The sequence below is a fragment of the Lissotriton helveticus genome (assembly GCF_964261635.1).
Source record: "Lissotriton helveticus chromosome 1_1 unlocalized genomic scaffold, aLisHel1.1 SUPER_1_unloc_35, whole genome shotgun sequence".
Taxonomy (NCBI): Eukaryota; Metazoa; Chordata; class Amphibia; order Caudata; family Salamandridae; genus Lissotriton; species Lissotriton helveticus.
Genome location: NW_027611676.1, coordinates 413726 through 428400, shown reverse-complemented (window position 1 = coordinate 428400; position 14675 = coordinate 413726). Strand labels below are relative to the sequence as shown.

Below are 14675 nucleotides of genomic sequence, written 5' to 3'. Positions count from 1 at the left end.
AATTTCATTCATTATATGTAAGAAACTGCTAGAATTAAACTGGACAATGTTTTCTGTTTTTCATGTTTCTGTGGGTAATTTTTTATATTTGGTAGGACTGTGTGTATTCAAACAACTTTCCGACTCGGCACCAAATTAAGTTTTACATTTGTCTCCTTTGTTTACCCGCTCACTCCCTTCAAAGGTTCACTTATAAAATAAACAAACAAGTAGATTACAGTCTCAATAACTTCATAAGACAGAACAATCAGATTTGACTGTCACAGATTTCTCCCTCAGTGGATGGTGTCATGACAATGAGTTAACAGTGCACAGATCCCTCACAGTGCAGCAAGATGCACCACAGTGCACAGATCCCTCACAGTGCAGTAAGATGCAGTGCACAGATCCCCTCTTTAACACACATGATGCCCACAAACATACCCAGGACCCGAAGGAAAGCCCCCCAGGGCCCCCGGATAAAAGAGCTCAGCTCAGCCACAGGGCCCCCAGATAGAAGAGCTCAGCTCAGCCCCAGGGGACCCCGGATAGAAGAGCCCAGCTCAGCCCCAGGGGCCCCCAGATAGAAGAGCTCAGCTCAGCCCCGGAGGACCCCGGATAGAAGAGCCCAGCTCAGCCACAGGGGCCCCCGGATAGAAGAGCCCAGCTCAGCCTCACAGGCCCCCAGATAGAAGAGCCCAGCTCAGCCCCAGGGGACCCCGGATAGAAGAGCCCAGCTCAGTCACAGGGGCCCCGGATAGAAGAGCCCAGCTCAGCCCCAGGGGCCCCCGGATAGAAGAGCCCAGCTCAGCCCCAAGGGCCCCTGGATAGAGGAGAACAGCTCATCCCCAGGGGCCCCTGGATAGAAGAGCCCAGCTCAGCCCCAGGGGCCGCCGGATAGAAGGGCCCAGCTCAGCCCCAGGGGCCCCCGGATAGAAGGGCCCAGCTCAGCCCCAGGGGCCCCCGGATAGAAAGGTCCCAGCTCATACCCAGGAGCCCCCAGATAGAAGAGCCCAGCTCAGCCCCAGGGCCTTGGATAGAAGAGCCCAGCTCAGCCCCAGGGGCCCCTGGATAGAAGAGCCCAGATCAGCCCCAGGGGCCCCTGGATAGAAGAGCCCAGCTCAGCCCCAGGGGCCCCCGGATGGAAGGGCCCAGCTCAGCCCCAGGGGCCCCCGGATAGAAGGGCCCAGCTCAGCCCCAGGGGCCCCCGGATAGAAAGGTCCCAGCTCATACCCAGGAGCCCCCAGATAGAAGAGCCCAGCTCAGCCCCAGGGCCTTGGATAGAAGAGCCCAGCTCAGCCCCAGGGGCCCCTGGATAGAAGAGCCCAGCTCAGCCCCAGGGGCCCCTGGATAGAAGAGCCCAGCTCAGCCCCAGGGGCCCCCAGATAGAAGAGCCTGGCTCAGCCCCATGGGCCTCCGGATAGAAGAGCCCAGCTCAGCCCCAGGGACCTGGATAGAAGAGCCCAGCTCAGCCCCAGGGGTCCCGGATAGAAGAGCCCAGCTCAGCCCCAGGGGCCCCCGGATAGAAGAGCCCAGCTCAACCCCAGGGCCCCTGGATAGAAGAGCCCAGCTCAGCCCCAGGGGCCCCGGATAGAAGAGCCCAGCTCAGCCCCAAGGGCCCCCGGATAGAAGAGCCCAGCTCTGCCCCAGGGACCACTAGATAGAAGAGCCCAGCTCAGCCCCAGAGGCCCCCAGATAGAAGAGCCTGGCTCAGCCCCAGAGACCCTGGATAGAAGGGCCCAGCTCAGCCCCATGGGCCTCCGGATAGAAGAGCCCAGCTCACCCCAAGGGCCCCTGGATAGAGGAGCCCAGCTCCGCCCCAGTGGCCCCCAAATAAAAGAGCCCAGCTCAGCCCCAGAGACCCTGGATAGAAGGGCCCAGCTCAACCCCAGGAGCCTCTGGATAGAAGAGCCCAGCTCCACTCCAGGGGCCCCTGATAGAAGAGCCCAGCTCCACCCCAGGGGCCCCTGATAGATTCCCTCCAGGATCATTCAGTCTATTTCTACAGACACAGCAGAAGGTGCTGACAATCTCCTACCTGAGCAGAGACCTGTGCAGACATGTCCAGGCTCTCTCCTCCTCCTAGGGCTGGGGGAGGGTGGGAAGGTCTGGGGTCTGGGGGTGGTAAATCTGGGGTTTGAGGGGGGTCTGAAGATGGAGGTAGCTGCCCCCAGACAGGGCTCCTTCCTCCTCTGCAGCACACGAGGAGAGATAGGAAATGATGTCACCGCCCCTGCTTGTGCTATCTCTGCCGCCGCTGACCCGGAGGAGGAAACTCTTCTCCCTTTCATCCAATGTGCAGCTCAGTGGTTTCATCAGCAGGCGAGGAGCGCCCTCTGGTGGCCACTGATGGAACCGCCGACTCCAGTCTGCAGGATTGAATTAGAAATGACAGCCTGAATTTCATTAAATAGATGAAAATGTGTATGCAACTCACTGCTAGAATAAAACTAGACAACGTTTTTCTAATTTCCCTGTTTCTGTGGGTAATTCTTTATATTTGTTAGGGCTGTGTATACTCAAGCAGCATTTCAACGGTTTGCCCTGAATTAAGTTTTGCATTTGTCTTCATTGTTTACCACCTCACTCCCTTCAAAGTTTCACTTATAAAATAAAGAAAGATTAAGTAGATTACAGTCTCAATTACTTCATTAGACAGAACCATCAGGTCTGACTCTCACAGATTTCTCCCTCAGTGGATGGTGTCATGGCAGTGAGTGAACGGTGCCGTGTCTGAGGATGAGAGGGTATTCCATCACTAACAAATGCCAGACTCCTTCATACAGGCTCTTATTAGAGTTACCACCTCTTGGTCATGTTTTAAGATTTTGCAAAGGCCCGGATATTATTCTTCAATAGGACTTTGTGTAAAATTGTTTGTATTATTTATTAACATGGCTTTGCTGTCTTTCTTTACTTTAACTATCAGTCATGATGCATTAAGGCAGTTCTAGAACACATTGAACAAGTGATTTTTACTTATATTTGATATTTTAAGTTTGCACTGATTGAAAAAAACAAAACCAGCGTTAGGTTATTTTCCTACTTTTTGTACTGGCCGGAACATTAAAATACTGGCCATGCCTATAATATACCAGCCAGGTGGTACCCCTCTCTCCCAGCATAAGTCACTCCTCGACCACGCACCATCAATGTGCGGGTGCAGGAGGTCTTCGTAGCACTGTCAGGCAAGTTGCATTTGTTGCTTCCGCAGTGACATCAGATCCGACAGGCACACATCAGAGCATTCAAGTCTCACTCATCATGAGTGACACTCACACATTTAGAGGTTGTGCTGAAGTCTCACTCACACCTTGCTGAATCTTATCACTGGGAGACGGGAGAGAGTCCTAGTACTCCATATGTGACTTTGCTCGCACTTCCACTGTGTGCGGAGTACCGCTTACAACTAAAGAGGGAGACACTATTCAGTTCATAGAGTTCAGCAAACCCACTGTCAGACATTTTGATATCACTACATTTTCAATATTTCACCTTGACGTCTGCACAGATTATACTTTCTGTGTAATGTTAATTTGGATGTCTGTATTAATGGTTTGGATGTTACCTGTGTACTCATCAATCCTATAATTTCACTAATGTCTCTTCCTCTGACATTATCAAAGTCTAATGTTATGTGACATCACTTCATGTGAGGTCATCAGTAGGATAGTTTATTTCGGCTCCTAAGAATCTAAAAGATTCGAGCTCTGTGAAGTACATACATGAGCGCTCATTTGGAGTAAGGGCAGGCACACAAAGCCCATAGGGCTCAAAGGGCTTCAGCCTCCCCCTCTCCCCCCCCCCCCCTTGTCGGGGTTGGCAGCCCAGGCTGAGACAGCGTCCCTTTCCTTCATTTTTTAAATTTGCAGAGGCTGCTTCTTTTAAGGGGAATTTCATTGTGCTGGGGGGACTTATGTTTAATTTACATTTTTCTGCACTTTGCGCACTCCCAGAGTCCCGGTCTCTGGCCCGGACTTCCGGGTCTGGTGAGCAGCGGTTAGCGCTCTAGTGGGCAGGCCACACTATTTAACCACCATGTTATGGCGTGCGCGCAGCGGACGTGCGCAGCAGGCACGCCGCTGGCGTGCCGAAGCAATGCCAAATGCGAGCCTGTCTACGCCCGTCCGCGCTCTGGCCGGGCGCAGGGCCCAAACCCCTGGACGCAGTAAGGCAGAGGGCATTTTGTATTCAAGTAGGGACTTACGTAATCTTAACCCTGCTATTGGGAACCTGCATTGCCCCAGGTTGGCCCTAGACAAGGATAAGATCAACACTATGACTTCCCAATGTATGTGCTGTCAGACACAGCTTCCCACTATTCTTAATGAGCCTACTTATAAATATAAGACCACCCAGGTAACTTTAAAAACTGCTCTACCTAGGAACCGGGGCACACTGAACTGTATTATGCTCAATGCTAGATCCCTTGTGAAGCACAGCGTGGAATGCGCACTTTTATTGGGGAAGCTCGAGATTAAATTGGCATTTATTACGGAAACTTGGACCGACAACAGCTCTGGCCCTGACCTGGTAAAAGCTGCACCGCCGGGCTTTCATTGTTACACCTTGGATTGGTCCATTAAGAAGGGGGGCGGTCTTGCTATAATCTACCACAATTCACTCTCCCCCAAATTTGTACCAGCAACTAGCTTGGCCTGTGAGGCCCTAGCTTTGATATCTATTCTGAGTTCCACAGACCATTTAAGGGGATACTGGTATACCGGCATCCGGGCTCCAAAGGCAGTTTTTTGTAGTCCCTTGTTTGCCGCCACAAGTGAACGCTGTCCATTGACTACTAACAGAGGACAGATTATGACTAAAAAAGCCATTCGATATGTCTAGTTTGGTCTTAAATCTTTTTCGCACCAGACTGTCAACGAGAGCTGAACTGTGGGTGCTCTGTACCGCACATGTACGACAATGTGAATTTAAATGTCAATAATCCAAAACCAGGCAGTACGACCCATCAGGTTTGGTAACAGTGAAACGAGGATTATTCATGGGTGACACACATGTCTCAATCAAACCTTCATATTCTAATTGTTCAAGGATTTCCGCAACAGGAGCTTTAGCCTCTCGCCGCATGGGATATTGGGGTTGTGGCTGTGGCATAGACCGCAATGGAATCTCATGTCTGGGAGAAAGTTTATCCCACCCGACTTGACTAAGGTACAACACAGGTGCAAGCACCAGAGCCCACTCTTCTGCAAAGTTCTGTGGACTGCTCCTCGGGCACGGTGTGCAGAAAACTAGGGAGGGTTATCTCATCCCCTCTTGGAGCGGCTAAAACGAAAAGCAGGGCCCAGTCTGCCTCAGTTAATAGAATGTCATATGTAGAGGTCAGATGTTCCCAAAAAATCCCTTTTATTACACGTTGGATGTCACCTTCTATTAAAAGAACTATATCATATAGTCTGTCAGGGGGAGCCACGTAGTGTCAGTAGTTTCCACTGTGACAACGACACCAACTCCGCAACCCTGATCGACAACCTCGCCAACCTTGGCCTCAGACAACTTGTCACCACACCCACCCACGCAGCCGGCCACACGCCAGACCCTGTCTTCTCCACAGGCACCCACGTCGACTTCGACCACACCACCGAACTCCACTGGACCGACCACCGCTGCATCCATTTCACCTTCAAGAAACCAACCACGCACACCGCACCCAACAGCTGCCTCGCCGCTGCTGGAGCAAAGTCACCTATGACCAACTGATCACCACTCTCGCCCAGAACCCACCCACCGACCCCACCAACCCACACAGCGAAGCCTGCAACCTCTGACAGTGGATCGACGACTGCGCCAACTTCCTCGCCCTGCTCATGAAACCCTCCTACAGCCACACCACCAAGAGAGCCACCTGGTTCACCGACAAGCTCCATACCTCCAAACGCACATGCCGGAAACTGGAGAAGATATGGCTCCATGAACGCACACCGGACAACTACGCAGCCCACAAGGACGCCACCCGCAGACATCACCACCTCATCAGATTAGCCAAGAGATCCTCCTTCAAAGACCGCTTGGATAACAACGCACACGACAGCAAGGAGCTCTTAAGCATCGCAAAGGAACTCTCCAACCCCAGCGCCAACGCCAACGACATCCCGCCCTCACAAGAACTGTGCGACTAACTAGCCATCTTCTTCCACCACTAGATCGCTGACATCCACGACAGCTTCAACACCACAACCACCCCGACTACGCCAGACTCCACCTCCCCTGTGAGCACTACTAGTGCCAACCGCCTGACCTCCTGGTCCAACGTCAACGACATCGAGACAAGCAAGGCCATGAACTCCATCCACTCAGGATCTCCGTCAGACCCGTGCCCACACCACGTATTCAACAAAGCAGACGCAGCCATCACACCCCAACTACTGAAGGTCATCAACATCTCCTTCGAAACAGCGACATTCCCGGAAAGCTGGAAGCACGCCGAAATCAACGCCCTCCTCAAGAAGCCCAAGGCGGACCCCAAGGACCTCAAGAACTTCCAGGCCATCTCCCTGCTCCCGTTCCTGGCATAGGTCATCGAGAAAATCGTCAACATGCAACTGACCCGCCAACTGGAAGACAACAACATCTTGGACCTGTCCCAGTCCGGATTCAGACGAAACCACCGCACGAGACAGCCCTCATCGCCGCCACAGACGACATCAGGCACCAACTAGACAATGGCGAAACATCAGCCCTCATCCTCCTGGACCTGTCAGCTGCCTTCGACACGGTCTGCCATCGGACTCTAAAGACACGCCTCCTAGAAGCCGGAATCCAAGAAAAGGCCCTTGACTGGACCACGTCCTTCCTCTCTGGCAGAACCCAGAGCGTCCGAGTCCCACCCTTCCAATCTGAAGCCACCGACATCATCTGTAGCGTCCCCCAGGGCTCATCTCTCAGCCAGATACTGTTCAATGTCTACATGGCCCCCCTCACACAAGTGGCCCGCCATCACAACCTCAACATCATCACCTACGCCACAACGACACCCAGCTCATCCTCTCTCTCACCAAGGACGCACACACCGCCAAAACCAACCTCCACGAGGGAATGACGGCCGTCGCCGACTGGATGAGGTGCAGCCGTCTGAAGCTGAACTCGGACAAGATGGAGGTTCTCATCCTCGGACCCACCCCCTTAGCCTGGGATGACTCCTGGTGGTCGACCACACTGGGAACAGCAACAACACCCACTGACCATGCACGCAACCTAGGATTCATCCTCGACTCCAACCTCTCCATGTCAAAGCAGGTCAACGCTGTCTCCTCCTCCTGCTACAACACCCTCTGCATGCTCCGCAGGATCTACAAGTGGATCCCGACCAAAACAAGAAGAACGGTGACACAGACCCTCATCAGCACAAGACTGGACTACGGCATCGCACTCTGCGCAGGAATCCCAGCCAAACACCTACGACGACTACAACGCATCCAAAATGCCTCCGCCTGACTGATCGTCAACGTCCCCGCCGCAGTCACATCACCCCCCACCTGAGAGACGTACACTGGCTCCCCGTCGACAACAGGATCACCTTCAAGCTCCTCACCCACGCACACAAAGCACTCCACAACGCCGGACCAGCCTACTTGAACAGCAGACTCAGCTTCCACACCCCAACCCACTAGCTCCGCTCCGCCAGCTTCGCTCTCGCCGCTGTCCCCCGCATCCAACGTATGACCTACGGCAGCAGATCCTTCTCCTACCTCGCCACCAAGACCTGGAACACCCTCCCTACCCACATAGGGCAGACCCAAGACCTACTCGCCTTCAGAAGACTCTTCAAACCTGGCTCTTCGAGCAGTAGCAGCACCCCCCTCACCATAGCGCCTTGAGACCCTCTGTCAAGCGTTCACACACGAGGTTCCTGTTGTTTCCTTCTTGGAGATGCACGCTCCCAACCCCCCTATGAACTAATCAGTCAGCAAGGAGTTAAGCACTTGCACAACTACGTAATCCACAAGGGAAAGGGGAAGTGGATAGAGAAACAAGACAAACACCACTGGATCTCTTCCTGAGATGGCAGCTCGGTTTCTCTTTGAAGTGTTCAAGACTTCAGGTTCATTCGTACCTTCACAAAATAACAACGATCCTTCAAGTCTCAAAATAACACTTTGCTTTTCTTTTGAAATAATGCTAAAATTACTATTACATACCTATATCTGTGAAGCCCTTTCTAACACTCCTATAATTGTCAGGTTTCAATACTTCTGGGTTAATGCCTTAACCCCTTCGATGCTGGTGACGGAACCGTTCCGTCATCAGTCACGGCTGAGCTGTGCTGATGACGGAACGGTTCCGTCACGACCGCGCCCTGTTCTGGAATGTCCAGCACAGGGCGCGGCTACGGCGCCGCGGTCAAGGTGTTAAAGATCAATACGCAAATAAAATGAATAATCAAAACAATGCACCAAGATATCAGCAATCATTGGTTAATGGTTAGTGTTTGATTTAGTATTAAATTTCACACCAAACGTGGCCTACCTGACGAGTGTGTGCTGCTTTCCTTAAAAGGGATTCTGAGAATAAAAGACAAAAAAAGAAACAACAACAATATCCTCCTTTTAGGAAGTTTAACCTCTGTCCTGCATACGAATTCTCCTATGTCAAATTATACATTGAATACAAGTGACTTAAAGAATCTTCAAAACACTGTTTAGTTTTTTTTTTATAAAACAGTTATTGTCTCTGCTGAAATGTCAATAACGATTTTCTATATTGATTTGTCAATCAACTATGTTCATAATAAATTAAAATTGAAAATAAACTTGCTTTAAATATATGCCAAGTTCCAAAAATCTGTTTTACAATCAAGAAAATGATTTTCCAGCTCACGAGTCTTTTACAAATAAGAAGCTTGTCTTTACCAATGCTTGTCTTTTGATCCCGAGTTGCTTGGTAACCAGATCTCTTACTTGTTTACACAGGAAATCAGATCGACGAGAGAAGGCTCAATCGGAACTGAAGATCGAGGGAACTGAAGCCTCCGGTGCCTTTCGGAGATCGGAGGACGACGAAGGAATCACAAAAGGGGAAGGTAAGTTTTTAAAGGAAAAACGGGAACTGAGGTTTTCTAAGGGAATCGGGAACAGAAGCAAGCGGGAGGAATTCCAGATGGGAGGGAAGCGGAACCAAAAGAAAGGGACTGAATCAGACGGGTCTCAGATGCCAAACAGGAACACTCACGGTGATGCTGTTGCACGAAGCGAAGCAACACTGTGAGCGAGGGCAGGGTATTTATAGTCTTTGCTTGGGTGTTCCTTCACCTGCTCACGTGTATTCAGGAAACCGTTCAAAACGTGAGAGTGAAAAGGCTCTTGTATTCAGTTCTACACGTGCATAAAACTTGAACAGTAACAATCATTGCTAGCTGCAAGAAAATGTACCAACAAACATTGCTAGCTACAAATGAATCACTAGCAGTACTTGCCACACAATAAACAGTACTTGTCACACAATACGAGAACATGCATAATTAAAGGGATTAACTTGCAATGGCATAAGAACCCATGACACCCACACGGGTAAGTAGCGCGCTTTACAAGTACTCTGATTGATTGATTGATAAAAGGATCAGTTGCTGTCGCCTTCAGATATGGCCGCAGTGCTTGCCGCACTATTGTAACCTCCGCTGCGCTGTCGGGCAGCGTTAATGTCCATGTCAGGTTACGAAGCTATGTTCTCACTAGCCGTGGCATACCTTATGGTTAACGCAGCAACTTTCTTTTTCTGAAAATGAAGGCGTTAACGTGGCAAGTCGTCCTGCTTGCCTTTACCATCAGAGGGGCGGGGCCGCTCACGTCCTTCTGGGGCACCCCGACCCCTGCCGTGTTCTCCACCACCGGCTTGTGTGCCCGATGTTTCCTCTGAAGAACGACGAGAATGTTGCTCAGGTACCTGAAATCTATCAGGAGACCTAATTCTTGCGTGGTTGCACAAATCATAAGTGCGCTTAGTAGACACTGGTATCGGCGAGGCCGGACGCGACCCCTGTTTCTATTGCTGCTTCCTCTGTTTTTTATTCTTCCAATTCTGTTTTGGAAAATTTGGACGGTCGTCTTTAGTAGACTTTGCCATCTGAGTCTGCGGTTGAGTTGCCGTTTTAGCAAAAGGCTTAACACCCAAACTATTGCGACCAATGGTCTTATAAGCCTCCGCAATAATTCTCGGTAATGTTCGGGGTTTGACGACGTCTGGGACAAGGCGCAAAGCATTCAACACCTGAAAGTTAACCGCATCTCCCTTTACATTACAAAAGATGAGATCAGCAACTACATCAAACACTCCAAAGAGCCTCATTCTCAACTCGACAGCCGCCTCCGGACTGTGCTCATCCTGAACACGCTTGATCACAGAGGGCAAGACAGTCATAGACAGCATGCCGAAACACTTTGCATATACTGCTGCAAATACTTTACCCCAATTCTCACAATCTGTTACCTCTGGCAATAAGTCTTTCTGCAAGCTAATTGTGAGAATCCTGTGTTTTTCCACAGGAGTGGTATTAGGAAACATTGCTTCCAGTCAAATTTCTCAGCAAGCCAATAAGGCATTCCGTACTTAGTTTGGGGGTGCTTTCCCATTACCGAATTAACCGAATTAACCATGACGGGACTAATTGGCATCCCGGCCGGTCCAACTTGTTGCGCTGCAAGAAACATAATGAACTAAAGCCCTATGTACCCCAACAAAAGAGGTATAAAGTTGACACAAGTCGTCAATCGGGGCATTGAGATAACGTGGATATGGTGTGAACCCGGCTAAGACTGGCAAAGTGGCCCCAGGAATTGACAAGGGTCCTAACCGAACCGGAGTTATGAGGTGGGGGAGGGTGCCATTAAACCAAACACGATGCTGCCATGCCGAAATTGGAATCTCTTGTGTCCTATATGGAGTATAGTTCATAGGAATCACAGTGTGAGTGTATGTTTGGAACGTATCCTCATCCGCATTTATTGCAGGAAACGTGACCCAAGAGTAGAAAAGCACTCACCACAAAGATAACAGACATACCATCGTCTGGTACTCCAAACTGCGTCAGATGACGCCGGAGCGCTGCCTGACTATGCTGAGCTATATCAATATCACACATAAGGATATAGAGAAGAAAAACTATTTATATAAATTGCAGCACAAAAAGGGTAGTTATTCAAAACGTGAACCTTTTTTCTCAAATCTCAAGCTTGAATTCACCTATAACACATTCGTATAGGTAGGTTAATCCGTCACGCCTGTTAACCGGAAACAGTGGTGAGGGTATTGTGGACAGATACAAGCACTAATCAAGACGTTGGGCGCCATGTTGCGGGGATTTTGCTCATGCACAGAACTATGCGCAGGAAACCAGGACCTCAGTGTATTGTATGTATGTATGTATTTGCATACTTATATAGCGCTATGCTGTCACCCGGAGGGTATCCTGGCGCTTTGACACAACAAGCCGAACCACCGATGCAGAGCTCCGACTGCTCTTGGGAACAGATGGGTTTTGAGCCTATTTTTAAAAGCTGGGAATTCAACCTGACTCCTTAGCAAGAGCGGGAGAGAATTCCAAAGTCTGGCGGCCACAAAGCTAAACGACCGCCCACCCATCCTTATCCTCTGAACTCTGGGGACCGTCAGCAAACAGGCAGAGGAGGAGCGTAGGCTCCGAGAGGTGGAATACCAAGAGAATAAGTTCTGCAGCAAAACTGGGCCCTGTCCATGTAAAGCTCTAAAAACCAGGCAGGATGCTTTAAAAAGGATACGCTGATGAACAGGCAGCCAGTGCAAATCCTGAAGTGCCGTGGTGGAAGAGGCAGCGCGCGGTCGAGAAAGTGCCAGCTTAGCTGCCATATTTTGGACCCGCTGCAGTTTGCCCACCAGCGTACTAGGCACCTCCAGGAACAGTGCGTTGCAGTAATCCAGTCTGCTTAGGATCAGGCCCCGCACTACCTCTGGCCTAGCCTGCGCTGGGAGCAGTGGTAGTACTTTCCGCAACATCCGAAGCAGCATCATGCAGGTGGCTACGGTTTTGTTGACGAAGATGTCCAGTTGTAGGTTGGGGCCAAACATGACCCCCAGATTTCGTGCAGACTCTGCTGCAGTCACAGCCCCAGAGAAGGAAGGGGGCCAGAAATCATCCGGTAGTGCAGGCGGGACACGGTCATTGGAGCAGTACAGCACCTCCGTCTTAGATCCATTAAACTGGAGGGAGTTGGAGCGCAGCCAGTTCGATGTGGCAGTCATACAGCGGTGGAATGTCTCTAAAGAGACAGCGTCTTTGCCCTCCAAAGAAAAGACCAATTGGGTATCGTCGGCCGAAAGATTTTATCAATATGATCAGAGGGCAGAGGAACAGATTGAATAATATGGGGCTGATGGCCGAGCCCTGCGGTACCCCCTGCCCAACTTTCCGCACATCCAACTTAAAAGGTGGCAAAGCCACCACCTGCTGTCTGTTGTTAAGGTATGAGACTAACCAGTCCCTGGCCAGCCCCATAACCCCGATCTCCTCCAGTCTCTCAATGAGGGTGGAGTGGCTGACCGTGTCGAATGCAGCCGACATGTCGAGCAACACTAAAAAGGCTGCTCGACCTGTGTCGACCTGCGAACGAAGATTATCGAACACGGCCACCAACGCAGATTCCGTCCCATGCGCTGGCCTGAACCCAAACTGGGCCACATCCAACCTGGTGTTATCCTCTAGGAAACTGGATAGAGAGCGGGTAACCAACTTCTCCAAGATCTTAACCAGAAAAGGGAGCAGGGAGATGGGCTGCACTGTTCTGCTCCTGTCTATGTCCTCAGATGAGTCAATATTATTGTTAATGTTCTTAATTTCTTTCTGAATTCATTGCATCTCTAGGATTATTTCTAAGTGAGTTAAATGAAGGTGTTTGTACGCTGAGGCTATGTAGGATCAGAAATTGACAAAAGCTTGTCACACTTTTAGTGCAATTGTAAGGTTTACCCCAGGTGTGTTCGCAATTGACAAAATCACTTCTGACATTTATTGCAATGCTCTTTTTTACTCTGTGTGTGTTAGTTGATGTATCCGTAGGTTTAATAACTGACAGAAGATATTCACACATTCGCTGCACCTGAAAGGATTTTTCTCGGTGTGCATTTACTGATGAATCCTTAATGCGGAAGATGCACTAAAGGTACTTCTACACTCACTACAGTTGTACGGTATTTACAGAGTGTGTGCAAGCTGATGTCTACATAGGCTTGATAATTGACTACATTTCTTCACACATTCACTGCGCTTGAATGGCTTTTCTTCTGCGTGTGTTCGCTGATGCTTGCTTAGGATTTAAAAGATTCTTTTCCCCTTTGTGAGCTCGCTGATGATTTCTTAATGTTGAAGAGTAAGTAAAACTACTTCCACATTCACTGCAATGGTAAGGTTTTTCCCCAGTGTGTATTCGCTGATGTCTCCGGAGGCTGGTTAACCGACTGAAGCTCTTCACACATTCACTGCACTGGTATTGTTTTTCCCCTGTGTGGATTCTCTGATGTGTGCGGAGATATGTAATGTGACTGAAGCTCTTCACACATTCACTGCACTGGTATGGTTTTTCCCCTGTGTGTATTCTCTGATGTGTGTGGAGGTGTGTCATTTGACTGAAGCTCTTCACACATTCACTGCACTGGTATGGTTTTTCCCCTGTGTGTATTCTCTGATGTATGCGGAGATATGTAATGTGACTGAAGCTCTTCACACATTCACTACACTGGTATGGTTTTTCCCCTGTGTGTGTTCTCTGATGTGTTTGGAGGTCTGCTAACCGACGGAAGCTCTTCACACATTCACTGCACTGGTATGGTTTTTCCCCTGTGTGTATTCTCTGATGTGTGTGGAGGTCTGTATTTCGACTGAAGCTCTTCACACATTCACTGCACTGGTATGGTTTTTCCCCTGTGTGTATTCGCTGATGTGTTTGGAGATGTGCTAACAGACTGAAGCTCTGCACACATTCCTTGCAATGGTAGGATTTTTCCCCTGTGTGGACTCTCTGATGTGTGTGGAGGTTTGATATATGACTAAAGCTCTTTAAACATTCATTGCAATGGTATGGTTTTTCCCCTGTGTGTATTCGCTGATGTCTTTGGAGATGTGATAACTGACTGAAGCTCTTTACACATTCATTGCAATGGTATGGTTTTTCCCCTGTGTGTGTTCGCTGATGTCTTCGGAGGTCTGTTAACTGACTGAAACTCTTCACACATTCAGTGCAATGGTATGGTTTTTCCCATGTTTGTATTCGCTGATGCTCTTTTATGGTTTCTAATTGGCTAACGTTCTTGACATATTCAGTGCAATTGCACGATTTTTCTCCTGACCGTGTTTCCTGAAGGGTCAGCATAGTTAATAAACCACTTGCGTTATTTTCACATTCCCTGTATGTGTGTGATATTTCCAATTTAACAATAAAATACAAGACTCACTAAATACCTGCCACATTCATAATATCAGTAAGACTTCCTTGTGGGTGATTGCATCTTTAGATTGGATAAGGGCTTTGCATGCTTGCGGGTAAAGCTTAATATTCCTTCCGGTAGGTGCAAATTGGGACAATACTCTGTACTTCAGAGAGCAGAACTCCGCTTTCCTTTAGCCTTCAGTTGTTAGGCTCCACTTCATTGTGCTTTTCCCTGGTGCCTGCGGTTTGGCTAGAAAGTGTTTGCAATACACCTAGAGCACTGAA

At 49.5% G+C, this 14675-nt stretch overlaps 2 protein-coding genes across 3 annotated transcripts in view; one reads left to right on the top strand and one right to left on the bottom strand.

Moving 5' to 3' along the window:
- Window positions 1-14675, top strand: part of LOC144805953 (uncharacterized) — a 630307-nt gene that overhangs the window by 375330 nt on the left and 240302 nt on the right. The window lies entirely within an intron of this gene.
- LOC144805955 (uncharacterized) overlaps window positions 1-14675 on the bottom strand; it is a 122718-nt gene that overhangs the window by 46917 nt on the left and 61126 nt on the right. The window lies entirely within an intron of this gene.